At 41.7% G+C, this 18067-nt stretch overlaps 1 long non-coding RNA gene across 1 annotated transcript; it reads left to right on the forward strand.

The window, feature by feature from the left end:
- Positions 1 to 3259: 3259 nt before the first annotated feature.
- Positions 3260 to 16022, forward strand: LOC125108193 (uncharacterized). Its single transcript, XR_007129837.1, has 3 exons — positions 3260 to 3563; positions 10390 to 10572; positions 15895 to 16022. It is a non-coding gene; the product is annotated as an uncharacterized LOC125108193 (long non-coding RNA).
- The last annotated feature ends 2045 nt before the right edge of the window (positions 16023 to 18067 follow it).

Raw genomic sequence — 18067 nt, forward strand, 5'->3', positions numbered from 1 at the left:
AATAATATGACCCGAAAATATTGGAGCAGAGAATTACATATACATTATGTTTACAATTTCATAAAAATACAGGCACGATGAATAAGGGTTGGAAGAGAATGTGTTTGGAAAAGTAGTTTATCAGGCTATTCAGATTGAGTGAACATTTTTTCTTCTTCAACTGTCTTTAATGTAACTCTGGGTTAATAAACCTTTCTTTTAGGGCCTGTTTTTGTAATCACCAAAAAGTTAACATTTTTTACTATTTGAATTATGTTACTGTCATTTTATTTTATTTTATTTTATTTTATTTTATTTTATTTGAGACAGAGAGGGAGGGATAGAGCACTTGTGTGCATGTGAGCCAAGAAGTGGGCAGAGAGAGTGGAGCAGAAGGGGAGGGAGAGGGACAAGCAGACTCTGCTCTCAGTGTGGGGCCTGACATGGGGCTCCATCTCATAAACGTGAGGTTATAACCTGAGCTGAATCAAGAGTCAGCCGCTTAACTGACTGAGCCACCCAGGTATCCCATAACTGTCATTTTAAAGAAAGGCAACAGTTGTGTAGGGCACAGATGGAAAAACATAAAAATTTTAAATTCGTAGCACCATCCTTGATTAAAATGCTTCTGAAAACAAATGTTTTTCATTCTTGTTTTAAAAAACAATCTCATTTCCCCCACATTATTCTGACACCCAAAACCAGACATCATTTGGGAGCCCACATATGGACTTTATCTAGGAGGACAAATGAGGAAGTTTTGCATCACCCAGTCGGATGACAGTCCCAATTCTTAGCCCTCCTCATGAAAGGGACTAGCAAATGCCTACTATCATTTCTTTGGGACACCTGAACAAACCTGGGACAGGAAGAGATGGAAAACTTGATATAAACTGTACAGAGTAGGTCTCTACTATACTGGATACTGCAAGGGGAGAAAAGAGTTTATAAAACATCGTTCTAATTTATTGGAATAGGAGAGATTGTGTTGAGTTTTTGATACCCATATTTATTAATATTATCCCAATTTCAAGCTTTAGGCTTCTGAATGGATTATTCTTTTTCTAATATCTACACTGTTGCTTTCTAGGAGCTGCCATGATACCTTTCTTTTTCCCTGAGGTATAAGCAAGACACATGCATGAGGGTTGCTAGCTAATCCAATATTGGTGATTTGGGTTTAATGCATATAGATGATATTAGGGACAGAAGAATTCCAGTGACAGTAATACCAAATGGGCATGAGCAACCTCATTCTGGGCTCCCCACTCACAGCTCGCTCTCAGCAAGCACCTGCATATATAGGGAAGAGGGCCTGGCCACTGGGGTGAACAGTGTGCCAAGTGAATGATAGGCAGGGCTCCAGATCAGGAATCTAGGCTCATAAAGCAGTAGCCCAATGGAAGTAAAGACTGCTTCTCAGTAGACAGGCAAGGAACCCAAAACTCACTCCAACAGCCAGGTAACAGTTTATCTTAAATCCCAGCATGGCCCAGCCACAAAAGAAATGAACTAGATATGAACTTTCCAAATGGTATGCTTAGCAGACTGGTGGTGTTACAAAATGGTCAATGATACACCAACATCATGATCCCTCAGCCTTCAAATCAGCCAGGCCACAGCTAGGGACCACTACACATACCATCTCTCCATTCATCCTTGGGCTAGTCCACATTCTCATTTTCTATGTCTGTGCTGAGAAGCCCAGGAGAACTTGTTTGTACCTTGAAGACATGAGCCGTCTGGCCAGTTTGGGGTCAATTTTTGGAGATACAAAGTTTAATAACCCAAATACTCGTCTTCAACTGCTGTACTGGTGGGCTCTAGACATGAAAGGTACCTAAGTAGTTTGAAAAGATGATTAAGAGGCCTGGTCCACAGAACTCAGTAACTAATTAAATGCCGGCAATAAATGAAAGGCAAGAGATGGTTTCTAGGATTGTGGTTGGAATGAAGACACTCATGGTGGTCTTGGGGTTCTGGCAGCACTGAGTGGAGAGCGAGTGGAATAGCTGTGGTGGACATTTTGGGGTATGAGTTAACATAGTCAATACCCTTGCCCCTTTCAGACAAAACTCAATTCACTTCTATGGGCACTTCTGGAGAAAGGTGACAAAATAGGACCATTCAACTTAATTTTAAAATAATACACAAAATATTACACAAAAAATAGTACTTCTTCAACTGAATGCTCTGCCTTAGTATTTCATGGTACCAGCTCTGTGGCAGCATTCTAATTTAGAGCTCACAGAGCTCTGCTGGCCTGGAGCTACTCTGTCAGGGCTTCTACCTACCTTGGTCAGAATTGGCTTAGAATTGGGTGAGGTTGGGGGCGCCTGGGTGGCTCAGTGGGTTGGGCCGCTGCCTTCGGCTCGGGTCATGATCTCAGGGTCCTGGGATCGAGCCCTGCATCGGGCTCTTTGCTCAGCAGGGCGCCTGCTTCCTCCTCTCTCTCTGCCTGCCTCTCTGCCTGCTTGTGATCTCTGTCTGTCAAATAGATAGATAGATAGATAGATAGATAGATAGATAGAAAGAAAGAAAGAAAGAAAGAAAGAAAGAAAGAAAGAAAGAATTGGGTGAGGTTGTGCCTGTTGGAGAGAGAAGGAAGCCCTTGAGCTGGGAGGGACTGGGGCAGGTGAGGTCTGACAGACAGTAACAATAACAGCTGTCACTCCTGGGGCACTCAGCAGGAGCCATACCATCTCCCCAGCCCTTAACTCGTGTCAGCTTAGTTAATTCTCACACAAACCTATGGCTAGTTACTGTCTCCATTTCACAAATGAGAAAACTAGAGATTAAGGGAAAAGATTAATTTGAAGAGACCCAAGTGTGAAGCTTTACCACTGATGAGTAAACTATTTAACCTCTCTGAGCCTCAATTTTCTCATCTTTTAAAAAATAGCTGTAGTGGGGCGCCTGGGTGGCTCAGTGGGTTAAGCCGCTGCCTTCGGCTCAGGTCATGATCTCAGGGTCCTGGGATCGAGCCCTGCATCGGGCTCTTTGCTCAGCAGGGCGCCTGCTTCCTCCTCTCTCTGCCTGCCTCTCTGCCTGCTTGTGATCTCTCTCTGTCGGATAAATAAATAAAATCTTTAGAAAAAAAAAAATAGCTGTAGAGGGGCGCCTGGGTGGCTCAGTCATTAAGCATCTGCCTTCAGCTCAGGCCAGGATCCCCAGGGTCCTGGGATTGAGCCTGGTTCTGGGATTGAACCCTGCATCGGGCTCCCTGTTCAGCAGGAAGCCTGCTTCTCCCTCTCCCACTCCCCCTGCTTGTGCTTCCAAAGATGACCGTGTGGGAATACAGGGACCAGTGAATATGTTACCTTACATGGCAAAAGGGGTTTTGCAGATGTGATTAAGGATTTTGAGGTGAGATTATCCTGGGTTACCTGCGTGGTCCATCACAGGGGTCCTTATAAGAGGCAGGAGGACCAGCATCGGAAAAGGAGATGTGGTTAACAGAAGCAGGAATTAGAGGTGTGCTCTAAAGATGGAAGGAGGGGCTGCCAGCCAAAAAATGCAGGCAGACTCTAAAAAACGGCAAAGACAAGGAACACAGCCCAGTTGACACCTTGATTTCTAACCAGGTAAGACACATTTGCACCTTCTGAGCTCCAGAGCTACAGTATAATAAATGTGCATTTTAAGCTAAATCTGTGGTATCTGTTACAGCAGGAGTAAGAAATTAATACATTCCCTAACTGAAAAAGGAGAGAGCAGACACCTCAAAAGGGAGAGCACACCCCTACTGACCTCAGTGTCCAAGCCATCCAGGCACCAGTACTGGCTGACTGGTTCCCACCCCCTTAGCTCAGGCAGCCTCAGGGCTGGTGAAAGGAAACCTATGCTGCCAGGGATTTTGAGTTTTGGGTTTTTTTCTCCAAAATATTTTTTTGAGGAGAAGGGAAACATGGCACAGGTAATTTTGAAATAAAAAACAAATACAAGTGCAGGCTGTTTTGCTAGTTGTTTTATTACCATGGCAAACTGTTCCAGAGAACACACGATACGAACACAATAAAGTTTCAAAGATATTGGTGTTCCTTTGGCACGGCTAGATCTTCGGAACTTAGGCCACAGACTTGTTTCAGGGTGGGTCACTGGGTCCCTCGCCCAGGCCACTCTTTGACCCAGATTTGAACGGGAGAAGGACCACGTGGCCCAGGTGGGAGCGCGGAAGTGGTTAGGTTCGTGGTCACATGACTGCAGAAGCTCCTCCGCTCTGGGCAGGGGCTTCCTCTAGGTGGTACCTCCTTGCCCCCAAGCGATGGACTCCAGGAGTCCGGAGGCGTCTCGGACCGCGTCGGCATCTTTGATCCCCGCCTTTCGGTGGCATGTGATCCCAAGCCTTGGCTGGCCCTGGCCGCTTCCCAAAGGCGACCGCCGGTGCGGGAATGGGTGAAACCAGGCAGTGAGGCGACCATCCCAGAGCTGTGAACAGGTCGGTCAAACTCCGCGCTCCTTTCCTGGTCTCACGACGCACACATCCGCAAGGGCAGAAGTTGGGGATTCTTGGAAGAAGTACACCAGCCTGTCCGCATCGCGGCGTCCAGGGAGGGAAGAAACTTCAGAGGCGCGCACAAGCGGAGGAGTAGCTGCTCTGCGGTGCCCAGGAGGCTGCCCCGGACTGGAGTGCGTGTGTCAGGAGCCAAGGCCTCCTTCAAGAGCCACCCACCAACCCCCACCAACCCCACCAACCCCTCGGTCCGGGAGGCAAGGAAAGTCCCTCCCCCCACTCCTCATCCCGGGGCCCGCACACCCAGAGCGCTCCTGGGCTAGGGAGGAACATATGCGGTCCCTTCAACCAGCCCCCAGTATCTTTCATGTATTCCTCACAAGAGATCTGTGAGGCACGGTTCTCATTGTACTGATGAAGAAACAGTTCGAATAGAGCAAACGGCCAGTGTGCAGTGGTTCTGGTGCTTGCTCAGTCCAGGGCTCTTTCCCTTATATCCCGAACGCTCCTTTTTATATGCAAATGAGGCCAATTGTGTCCGTGACACTTTCCTACAAAATGAAACAATGCCATAATTACGAAGTCTTGGGAATTGATGGTATTAAATGGGTAATTTAGGTTTGATGTTACTTCCTGGAGTATGTGACCTACGTCCAGAAAGAGTGCCTTTCCAAGTGTCACCTCTGCCATCTGCTGGTCAAATGACAATATAACTGAAGCAAGTAGGTATTGATATTATCATCACATAGAAGTCAAGCACGCCCCTGAGGCTGGGTGAATGATTTCAGTGTGGTCTCTGACTTTTAGGGCCGGAGATGACTAAGTAAAATGTTAAATATACAAATAAGGGTCAGAGGTTTTTCACAATAATCTCTGCTCAGGATGAGGAACCTCACAGTTTACAGTGGAAGGGCCCATTCATCTGTGTATTCAACAAATATATATTAAATGTTGTCTTAAGCTGTTTTCCAGGAAACAGATTCTAGACAGAGGTTTACAAAAGAGAGGGTTTCTGGGGAGTGCTCTTGAGAACACTCCCCAAGAAGGCTTGAGGGAAGCAGAAGTGGTGAGAAAGGATTGAACTGGGTTGATTGTGCCACAGTGGATTTAGTCGATCCTACTGGGAGCTCTGGAGTTGGCTTGGCAAAGAACTCTGTCCTTCTGCATCAACCAGTTATTTGATCAGTGAGCCAAATCAGCTTACACTAGCCACATCTAGGGGAATGAGGGCCTTGGTCCTGAAAGGGGAACCGGGAAACACACCACCCCATCCACTACAGACCTCTACTACATCCTGGGCACTGTGCCATGGTCTAGGGAATGTGATATTGAGCAAAACAACATCTCTTCCTTCAAAGGCATCCAGGGGTACAGAGCCAAAAAGGAAACAAACAGATAAATGTTTTAAAAACACAGGAACTAGGGGCGCCTGGGTGGCTCAGTGGGTTAAAGCCTCTGCCTTCGGCTCAGGTCATGATCTCAGGGTCCTGGGATCGAGTCCCTGGTGGGGCTCTCTGCTCAATGGGGAGCCTGCTTCCCCTTCTCCCCATCTCTGCCTACTTGTGATCTCTGTCTAATAACTAAATAAAATCTAAAAAAAAAAAATAAATAAATAAATAAAACACAGAACTAGAAGATTATCTTGTAGCTACAAAATGTATGCCATGAGCTTAAATAAACAACAAAGATAAATCCTTACCTTTTATTGACGACAATAAAGACGGTTGAAGTATTTAGGGTGAATCTGATGATGTGAAAATTGAAGATGATGGAAAGTTTGTCCCAAAACAGTTCTGGAGAAACTTGCCTATGAAACACGACTGGAGCACTTGGAGATCACTTTGGCATCCTCTGTGATGGACGGTGGATCCCTCCAGCTCTACCCAAGAACAGATGATAGAGTTTTTCTTATATGCTGGGACCTGCAAGGGCTCTGAGCTATTGGTAAGAAGGCTGCCCAGAGGTAGATGTCATTGCTGGAGTCGGGGGTGTGCTGGCTGCTGATTTGGGGTGGTTCTCCCCAGACACAGCACCTTGGTACCATCAGGAAAGGCAGCAACTTGGTTCCTGGTTAGGCGGAGCCAGGGTAGTGCTGAGAGCTCCTGTCTATTGGGTACCCGCCCCCCCCATACTGTTATTCCAGTCATCTCCGCCCTTGTCCTTCCTCCTCCCCACTTGTGGCATCTTTATTTCATCTCAGAGAAAAAGGACTTGGACTTGCCTGTTATCCCAGGCTGCTACTCCAAACTGCTGTCGCATGATAATGTACTCTGTGCCCTGAGCTTGTGAGGGCTTCCATATTTGAAATGCACAAGACTCTTTCTCTGCCATGAGTTTCAGGGAAATCACATGAGACTTACAAAGTCAAAAAGCGTCTTCCTTGTCCCCTGGTTTGGTTGTGGTGGCCATTCTCTGAAGTGAGAGGGATGGAATTATCTCAGAGGTTTGGGTAAAACAGGACCACAGTGGGTACCGCTGACAGGTCTAGAACATCTCTTCAGAGCTTCAGGTGCTGGCCTTCAAACAGCACCGTCTAATGTCCTGCCACAAACTCCTCTCTCTGTTTGCCTCACTTCTACCTAACTAGCTCCTCTTCTGAATTCTGTCTGCCAGCTCATGCCCTAAGTAAGCAAGAACACTGGGGGGGTCATTCTTGCCCTCAAACTCTACTCCCTCCCAGGTGATTAATCATCAGATTCTAGATAGTTGCACATTTGTGGTCACTGCCCCAATTCAAGACACTGCTAAAACCTCCTTACTTGTCCCTGCGAAGCAGAGTTTCTTAACTTCAGCCTAGTGACATTTGGGATTGGATGGATCATTCCTTGTTGTGGAACTGCATTGGCATTGGAAGATGTTGAGCCTCACCCCCCGGCCTCTACCCACTAGATGTCAGTATCAACCCTTAGTCCTGGCAAACAATGTCTTCAAACCACTACAGGGCCAAGGGGAAAAATGTGTGCCCAATGTACACTTATCAGAATGTCCTCTCATAGTTTGAGCCAAGTATAAAAAGTTAACGAAAGGTTTTGCAATAATAACTACAAAAAGACTAAATTCACTCTATGCTGATGTAAAATTTAAAGGGGGGGAAAACAAACAAAAAGACATCCAGAAACCATTAGAGAAGAATCTTTACAGGGCCCAGGACAAAATGAAAATACAGAGCTCCTTCTTCAAAACTGATGAGGAATTTCAAAACAGTGACAGAAGAATGTTAAACTAAGTGTGGAGCCTTTCTAAGTGTGGGGTCCTGTTCAGCTGCGCAGTTCTCATACCCATGAAGCTCACCCTGAACCCCATGTTACCCAATCTGCCTGATGGGGAATGTGACAGCTATGTGGGCCCTGGGAACCCCACGCTGATTGGAAACAACTGTTCCCGTTGCACAATAACACAGCATCCTAGAACAAACAGCATTGTGAATTTTTGGCATTAATTTTTTTTTTTTTTTTTTTTTTTTTTTATCTGACAGAGAGAGATCACAAGTGGGCAGACAGGCAAGCAGAGAGAGAGAGAGGAGGAAGCAGGCTCCCTGCTGAGCAGAGAGCCCGATGTGGAACTCGATCCCAGGACCCTGAGATCATGACCTGAGCTGAAGGCAGAGGCTTAACCACTGAGCCACCCAGGTGCCCCGGCATTAATTTTGATTTTTAAAATATTGCATTAAATATCTTGATTACTGAGGATTTTTTTAAGTATTTATTTGAGGTGGGGGGCAAAGGGAGGAGGAAAATCTCAAGCAGGCTCCCCACTGAGCACAGAGGCCCCATGCAGGGCTTGATCTTACAACCCTGACATCAGGACCCTGAGCTCATGACCCTAAGATCGGGACCCTGAGATTTTGGCAACCCCTTAAATTTTGCACCTGAGCAGAGTTCCTCACTTACTGTACCCTAATCTGAGACTTTGTCAAGTGTTCCCTGCTGATTTAGAGGAGTGGTTCTCAAACTTTGGCCAGTATCAAAATCACCCGGGGAGCTTGTTAAGACATGGACAGGTGGGCCCCAGTCCTGGTTTCTGATTCAGTCGGTCTGGGGTGGGGCCTGAGGGTGTGCATTTCTAACAAGTCCCCAGATAATGTTGAATCTGCTAGTCCGGGCCCATTGAGAACCACTGCTAGTCCGGGCCCATTGAGAACCACAAGCCATCCTTCATGTGCCAGTGAGAATGACATTTCCAAAACACAAGGCACTTCTCTGCTTAACTCTTCATGGCTCCCCATGGCCTATAGAAGACAGCAGATGCTCCTTGGCATAGCAGGCATTACCCCAAAGGCCACCTTTCCAGTCCTTTCTGTGCACCCCTCATGGTACTCTAGTACTATGCAACCAAATGACTCTGACTCAAATTATCTGTCATCATCCCCAGAAACCTTTCTAAAGCCTCTAGATTGAGCCAAATGCCTTTTGTTTGTCCTTCCACTGCCCACCGAATATACCCCTCTGTTAGCATTTAATTTTGTACTGAAATGATCTGTTTGTGTAAATGTCTACCCTCATCAGATAACAGGATCCTGGAGGGATTTTCTTTATTCTTCTAGTCACTGTTTATCTTCTGTGACAAACAGTGCTCCAATAGCATCTAATGAACTGAGCCCAACTGACCTGAACACACCATTCTGCTACAGTGCAGTAAAAACAGAGAAAAAGAGTACAATCTTTTTTTAAGATTTTTTTTTTTTTTTTTTTGGTCAGAGAGAGCACACAAGCAGGGGGAACAGCAGGGAGAGGGAGAAGGTAGCTCCCTGCTGAGCAGAGAGCCCGATGTAGGACTCGATTCCGGAACCCTGGGGTCATGACCTGAGCCGAAGGCAGACACTTACGGACTGAGGCATGCAGGTGTCCCAAAAAAATATGATCTTGAGTGACAGTTGAGATGTAAGTACATAAGGGGAACACAGCCGAGTCTCAGGAGTCTTGAAGCTTAAGGCTCTGGCAGATAGTTTTTCAGTTGTCTGTAAGAGTCTAGTGCTTTTTAATGCAGAATTGACCCTTACTGTGTTAATGATGACCTCTAGATCCTGTTGATAGCAATATCCATATAAACCATGAAAGAAAGCTGCTAAGAAAGAAAAAATGTGAAGCACTGGTTAGAACCAGTAAGAAATGCAACCAGGAAGAAAGAGCAACAGTGGAATAGAATGGTCTAGGATGACACAGATAGAAAAACAGAGCACAAAAGAAAACGTTCTTATAGTCAGAGGGAAAGTAGGTTGTTGGGGTTTTTTTCCTCCACTAAGAGGTAATTCTTATAATGTTAAAATTCTTTAATAATACCTGTTATATTGAAAATGTTTCAAGAGATCAGTTGGTTTCATTGCTTTAAAATAGGTTTGAAGAATTATTTTATAATACGAAAGATTAACACTAAACTTCAAAGTACACGTCACCATATGAATCAGTTTAAGTGAAATTTGTTTGGATACTTGGCTCCTGATGTCATGGAAAAGGGATGGAAAATGTGAAATTCACAATACCTCAAAGGAGAGAGTGATCTGCAATCTACCATGGAAAATGTTAGATGTCTTTTGGGACAAAATAAACCAAAATTCGGGGATAAAAGCATTGCCCACCAAACTTTAAGAAAGCAAGTTACATGGCAATACTTCAAATTCCAATAATGTCTTGAGAAAAATGAGAAGCCATACAGTATCTTTCCAACATACTGATTTCCATCATACATCTTTGTTACTTTCCACATCTTTTTAAATAGACACATTCTTGTTAGGGAAATTTGAATATAATCTACATCATTTGAAATTGTGATTGGGTATTTAAGGAATAATACTGCAGTGGACACAGAGGTCTTCAGGGAAGGACTTGCTGCCCAGGCTGCTCATAATTTGGTGACCAGCTGTCACTCCTATCAGGGTTTTCCTAAACTTTTGCCACGTCCAAGCACAGACCCTTCCATCCAACTATTGATAAACTGACAGCATACTTGGTATATTTCAGGTCCCTGTGGGAGAACTCCAATTGAGCTCATATGTGCTCAAGGACTCCCTGTGGCATTTCCTGAGGCTTTGGGGAGTCTACATCACAGTTCTCTCTCCAATCCTGCATCCTCACATCTAACAGAAAAGTGGTCCCTGGGGCACCTGGCTGGCTCAGGTACTTAAGTGGTTGTCTTCGGCTCAGGTAATGATCTCAGAGTCCTGGGATGGAGCCCTGCCTCAGGCTCCCTGCTCAGCCAGAAGCCTGCTTCCCTCACCCCTCTGCTCCTACCCCCCACTCTTGCCCACGCCTGCTCGCTCTCTGCTCTCTCTCCCAAATAAATAATCTTTTTTTTAAAAAGGTGGTCCCTAATAAATATCCTGAATGTAAGCCCCGTCTCACAGAACACAGATGTTTTCACAGAACTGATGGAAGACATATATTAACAAGTTTATGGAATAAGACGTGTTTGTGGTTCTTCACCTCTTTTACTAGTTAAGCAACAGCTAGAACATGGATAGATGGATGGATGAATGGATAGATAGGCAGAATAGATATACCAATAGATCTTTGTCTATATTAATTTTCACTCTGCAGTCATTCCTTTTCTGATGTAGGATGGTCATTGGATTTTCCAGTCATTACTCCTCAAAGTAACAGAATCAGGAAATGACATTCAGAAACAGAACTAATTATTCACTCATTCATTCATTCAACAAATATTTAGTGAGTACGTTACTCTCTGCCAGACCCTTTACTGTGCCTACTGCTGAATGATACAAAGTACACTGAGACATATTTTCTGTTCTCTAAGGAATTCCATCTAACATGGCCAAGGGCTGGAACAGAGAAAAACACTCACTGATTATAGGGATGGGACAAAGAAGAAAGTGATTATTTTGGCTTTTGTGAGGCAAGAGAAGCAACGCAGCCAACGGTTTTTCAGGATTTAGAAGTGACTGTGTGGTAAATAGGTGGCATTCCAACTGTTCCCAGCAGAGGGAACAACACACGCAAAGACTTGAATACACAAAACAGATCAGAGCCTTTGGGGAGGGTGAGTCTTCGGTCTGGCAAATACTCTCACTATTCACCCTTTTCCAAGAATGAAACACTCTTGACTCTCCTCATTTCCCACCCGAATTAACTCCTTGTCTTTTGTGTCTTTGTTAGAACAGTACTTCCTCCAAGAAGTCTTCCCTGATTCCCTTGAAACTGGATCACATGAGTCTGCTATAGGGTCCCACGTGTCCCAAGTGTCCAGGACTTCCACCTTTCACAACCTTCATTATCCTGTGCTTTAATGGCCAATTTACTTATCATTTGCCTCTGACTAGACTGTAACCTCACTGTGCATCATCAGATTGCAGCATAGTGCCTAAAAGAGAAGAGGTACCATTTGTTGAATGACTAAATGAAAGATGCTAAATGCAATAGGGTCGGGAAGGTATATTTTATGTATTTAACAAACACTTATTTGGTGCCAATTATGTACTAGACATCTCTAGGCACTGAAAATAATAATAATAATAATTCTACTGCAAAAAAAAACAAGTAATAGACAAACTACTATAAGGTAATATGAAGCAGGATGGGGAAGGAGAAGGTTCTCATTTATTTCATATAAGGTAATCACGAAAGACTTCACTCATGAGGTTATATTTGAGCAAAGTCCAAAAGGAAATGAAAGAATGAGCTATAAATATTTGACAAATAGGATATACATTAGAAACATTCACAATTCTTAAAATTACCCCACAATCCTGGCTTTATACCATGGCTACTTTCTCTCAGCTATTGTGGGTAATGCCAGGCAGGATTTTGTTAAATTCTCCCTTTTGTTGTGGCTATCTCTTTAGGCGCTACCTAAACATCTCAAGTTTCTTTCACAATCCGATTTATAAGGGTTCCTATAGTGGTCAGGAGATCTCTTTGTTTCTAAGGCATTTTGAAATTATAGGCTAACCCAAACAATGTCCACTATCAGTTCAAATATTTTATGGCTTGGGAAAGAGCAACAAATATGGCCACTGAACTTATTTCATTTCTGGGAGAAGCTTGAATTTCCAGGGTCAATTCAAGTCTGTGATAGCCTTGCCTGTTTGGCAATTTTTAGTTTAAGTGTAAACAATTACAAAATTATGTCAGGGATATGCAAGGAAGTCTCTACAAGGTCTGCAAGGGACCAGGAAAGTTCTGTGGTAGGGGTTAAGTCATCACAGGGTTCTCTTTTTCCATGGAAAGAAGGACAGTGGCTCTGTTAGTGTTGCATGATATGGAAAGGGCAGCACAATTTTGTATTAAAAATTAGGTGGTGACTAGCTGAAAAGTGATGAACATTTTCTATCAATAGAAGAGTCTGGGCAAAAAAATAAATAAAAAGAAGAATTTGGGGGCGCCTGGGTGGCTCGGTGGGTTAAGCCGCTGCCTTCGGCTCAGGTCATGATCCCAGGTCCTGGGTTCGAGCCCCACATCGGGCTTTCTGCTCAGCAGGGAGCCTGCTTCCTCCTCTCTCTCTGCCTGCCTCTCTGCTTACTTGTGATTTCTCTCTGTCAAATAAATAAATTAAATCTTTAAAAAAAAAAAAAGAAGAATTTGTATAGCATGGGAACCATTATGTTTAGTGGAGACCTTAAAACAAAATCAATTGAAATTTGTACACATTTTGCTGTTGCTGTCACATTTTCAGACAAGGCAGTTATGTTTTGGTTACTCAGTGAAAGACTGAAATAAGCAATAGGTCTCTAAAGATTACCAGGTATTTAAATTAATACTGCTAGTGTTTATTCAGACTTTGCATCAACAAAAAGGGAAATACAAATTGTGAATCTAGAATCCTGGAAAACACATTTTGATAGTTATTATAACAGTCTTTATAATAAAAACTTGAAAACTATACGATCCTAGAAAGTACACAATTACACATATTTGTATTTAAGAAAGATATTTTACTTAAATATAATTTGCCCAAGAAGATAAACTCTCTTTTTAGTATCAGGTTTTTCTTTTTCATCCTAAATTTGACAAAAAAAAAAAAAGAAAGAAAGAAAGAAAGAAAAGAAAAAAAAAAGAAAGAACTCTTATACAGGTTTTGAATTAAGTATAATTTGGAGAATTTTAGACAAACCTGTTTATTCCTATTTTCCTTTCTTTTATAGTGGGATGGAGTAACTCTTTCTCTTACCTAGTAGTTATTTAGGAACCTGAAAGAGAGTTCATCATAAAAGGCATCTTAGCAGTTTTATTATTCAGAATTTGAGGCTTGAATTTAGAAAAGGCAACATCAAGAATGATTAAAAGAGACAGATTAATAAATATCTGAAGGCTAACAATTTGCAGCAAAGTAGTGAAAACAAAGCCATAAATAATTGCTATTTTTTATTTTATTTATTTTAAATTTTCCTTTTTTTAGAAGTAAGGACTCTTTTTTTTTTTTTAAGATTTATTTGAAGTAGACTTTGAACCCAACATGGGGCTTGAACTTATAACCTTAAGACCAAGAGTCACATGTTCTACTGACTGAGCCAACCAGGCACCCCAAAAGTAGGGACTCAAAAAGTGACTTATGACTACGTCAGGAGCGCCAAGTGTGAGTAGAATAATTTGATGACCTCAACTGATCTGTACATAAAACAAAGTACTCATTTTGTAGAAAAAAAGATTGAAATTCTAATATTACTCCTTTGATATTATTCACATAACAATCTGCAGTAAAGGACTTATTGATACATCTTTATATGTACTCATTCCCACATTCATATACAAATATATGAATATGCAAATAGGTATTGACTTGAAGCATTTAACTATAGTTTTAAAATATAATTAACTTAGTAATAAAGTAAGTATATCATAGTCAATTTACCCTCTTAATAAACTCTAACTTCCTTAAAAAAACAGGAAAACATGGTGCACCTGCGTGACTTAGTGGGTTAAGCAGCTGTCTTCCGTTTGGGTCATGATCCCAGGGTCCTGGGATCGAGCTCCACATTAGGCTCAGTGGAAAGCCTGCTTCTCCCTCTACTTCTGCCTACCACTCTGCCTACTTGTGCTCTCTCTACCTCTCTCTGTCAAATAAGTAAATAAAAATCTTAAAAAATAAAAACAGAAAATCATATGCATTATCACTGTGCCTATTTATATTTTAAAATATTATTGTATCTAGTGTAATTAAACATCTATATGGTCACATTTAACCAAAGTAACCAACTTTTCTTTTCTTCAGACGCAAAAGAAAACTAGGGAATTGAAAACCAAATACTGTTTACCTATTTTTTCTCCTTCAGTATTTCATATAATTTTAACAAATTTGAGGAGGCCTCACAGACCTGTACCCCAGAAACAAATAATACATTAGATGTTAATTAAAAATAAAATAAAATAAAAAATTTAAGGGGCGGGACACCTGGGTGGCTCAGTGGGTTTAAGCCTCTGCCTTCAGCTCAGGTCATGATCCCAGGGTCCTGGGATCAAACCCTGCATCAGGCTCTCTGCTCGGCGGGGAGCCTGCTTCTTCCTCTCTCTCTCTGCCTGCCTCTCTGCCTACTTGTGATCTGTCAAATAAATAAATAAAATCGAAAAAAAATCTAAATAAATCTAAATAAAATCTAAAAAAAAAAAATTAAGGGGCAAAAATAAATTGTGTGTGTATCATCTAAAAGTATTTGCATATTTTGTTAATCTATTGTCAATTTAAGCAATAAAGGTAACTTAATATTATGTTTAGTGACCAACGGTTTGTATGTGTTTCTTCTTTTCTTTTTTTATTTTTAAAAAATATTTTATTTAGAGGGGCAGCTGGGTGGCTCAGTGGGTTAAAAATATTTTATTTATTTGAGAGAGAGAGAGCACAAACAGGGAGAAGGGCAAAGCAAGAGGGACAAGCAGACTCCCCACTGAGCAGGGAGCTCAGTGAGGGGCTCAGTCCCAGGACCCTGAGATCATGACCTGAGCTGAAGTCAGAGGTGTAACCCACTGGGCCACCCAAACACCCCTATCTGTTTCTTCTTTTAGAAACTACCTGTTCATCCAGAGATTATTTATTAATCAAATTAATGATTTGCCTAAGGTTTTAAAGTTAGTTAAAAATCTGGAAACGATAACATAGCTAACACATTAAATCCCTATCATTTGTAGTATTGTAAGAATTTCATAAAATTAAACCTTTTGAACAGACATTCATTATCATTCCATTTAGTTGAGTACAATTTTATAATATAACTTTTCACTTAAAGCAAGTTGTGGAAATGGTAATAATTAATTCATAAAACCAGGATAAAAAATTTAAGAAGTTCGAATCACAAGAAATTTAACCCTGGTCTTGAATAAAGCAAACTGGTGGGCTGACATTTTTTATATGGTAAACTAATTTTTAAAGCCTCTCAAACATGACAAAAATTATTCTTTCATCTTAAAATTAAAGGCTTTTCTTCTTATCTCAAGGCTGTTAAGCAGGCGAGTGTGTAAACACACTTTTTAGTGTCAACAAGAAGAAACAGTTAAATAATTTTTTTTTCTTTCTTTTAGATACTTTTGACTGCTTATCTGGGCTATATTCTTCGAGTGAGCACATAACCACCAAATGCTTCTTTAAAATTAATTAATCTATAAAGTCTCCCAAGAGAAGGAAAAGAGAAGAAAAGAAACAGAAAAAACATGAGGTAACCAGCTTCAGTCAAATATGAAATTGTTCTCGTAAAAAGCTAATTATGTTCCCCGGCAAGGAGGGGAAAGAAAGTTTAGATAGAGAAAAAATAAATGTTTGATATATACACACAAAAGAGAGTGATGTGTAGTTGGTTTGGACGAAACTTGACTCCTTGACAACTTCATTAAGCCACAAATTAAAACGTGTGGTCTCATTAATTCCTGAAGTCCAAAAACAAAGAAGGGGATATTTTTATGGTTAAACAGAATTTTCTGTCTTTTAAGCAATCGAGTCAATCTCCTCAAGAGATTTTCTTTTTGTTCTAAGGCATTTCTCAAATGAACAACCTCACTCATGTCAAAATTTCCCCAAGCTGGCCACTGCATTCCAAACTGTCCCTGGTGAAATTATTGCCAGTTAGAGAAAGTTAATTGTACAAGTTAGCAGGTAAAGAGAAAATACAAAGGCAGCAGATAAGTTGCTTGGAAAAGGTGCAGTTTTTATTGAGGAAAACATGGGAGGATGGAATGGTCCATAAGAATAAGGCTTGGTTAGTTTTGTGAATCTGGAGCTGGGCCAAACGCCAATTGTGCTAATCCAGAGCTGAATGGAATCTCCCGATTTAGTGCAGACAAAATTAGTGCATATTTGTGATTATACTAAAAACTGTAGAATTGCTATATTTTAAAGATTTTATTTATTTATTTGACAGAGAGAGACACAGCGAAAGAGAGAATACAAACAGGGGGAGTGGGAGAGGGAGAGAAGCAGGCTTCCCGCAGAGCGGGAAGCCGGATGCTGGCCTTGATCCTAGGACCCTGGGATCCTGACCTGAGCCAAAGGCAGACGTTTAACAACTGAGCCACCCAGGCACCCCAAATTGTACACTTGAAATAGGTGAGTCGTATAGTGTATGAGTTATATCTCAATAAAGCTGTCATGAACAAAGTCTTCCAAAAGACTATTATATTTGAAAAATACAAGAGCATTGAAATAGTTTTGTTTTTTTTATACTAGTGAAAAACTGGAAACAACCTAATTGTACATTAACAAGAGAATGGTTAAATACATTAAGGTATGATCTTATGGTGAATGTTAGCTGGTCATTAAAAATGGTTTCAGATAATACATAACAACAAAGAAAATGCTCACAATAGGATCTCAAATGTAAAAGCAAGACAAAAACGTGTGAATTCAGCATCATCTTCTAAGGAAATCTCATTAAGGGAAAACAGTGTATAGAAATAAACACTAAATGGAAAAACAACAGCACAATAGTGTTTATGAATGATGGATTGTGGTTAATTTCAGTTTTCTTTGTTCTCTTTATGTTTTCCAATGAAAATGAATTTATATCGCTTTTTAATCAGGAAACAAAATGTAAAACAAAAATGGCTATGGGGAACTAAAAACATGTTTTTATGCTGATTGGAGCATTTAACGGGGTAACACAGCACTAAAGTTCAAAGTACGGGGTCACCATATGAATTTGGTTAAGTGAAGTCACAGGCTTCTGAAAACAAGGATGTAAGTCATTACTTTTTCATTTCAGTTGTTACTTTGAAATGCTCCTGCCGAGTCATCTCACATGACTCCGAGACTCAGAGCAAATCCACCCATCCCTTAGTTCAACACGACATTGACCCTCTTCTGTCCCCCCATAAGGCCCTCTCATCTGTACACTTCTCTGACTTCATCTCCCCGCTTCTCCTCACTTCGACTCGGGATCTTCCTGCTGTTTATCTGCTATCTTTCAAATAAAAGCTTCATGCAAGCTGACAATAGCTTGTGTGTTCTACAGTTGTAGATTTGATTCAGTTCAGTGCCAGTCAATACCTCTTCCACTGCCCTGCCGGGTTCTCTGAAACAGCCATGCTACATCCCATAGGCAACAGTAGAAGAAACCTGGGGATAGGCACTTTGGATCACATTGTGGGTTGTCTGGCTCCTCAACATCTCAATGTTAGCTGTTACAATTATGCTGTCGGTTGATGCCAAGCCTCTCTCCTTCCAGCTGGGCAGGCTCCTTTAACCTACCTCATAGATGCCACC

The sequence above is a fragment of the Lutra lutra genome, chromosome 9 (genome assembly GCF_902655055.1).
Source record: "Lutra lutra chromosome 9, mLutLut1.2, whole genome shotgun sequence".
Classification (NCBI taxonomy): domain Eukaryota; kingdom Metazoa; phylum Chordata; class Mammalia; order Carnivora; family Mustelidae; genus Lutra; species Lutra lutra.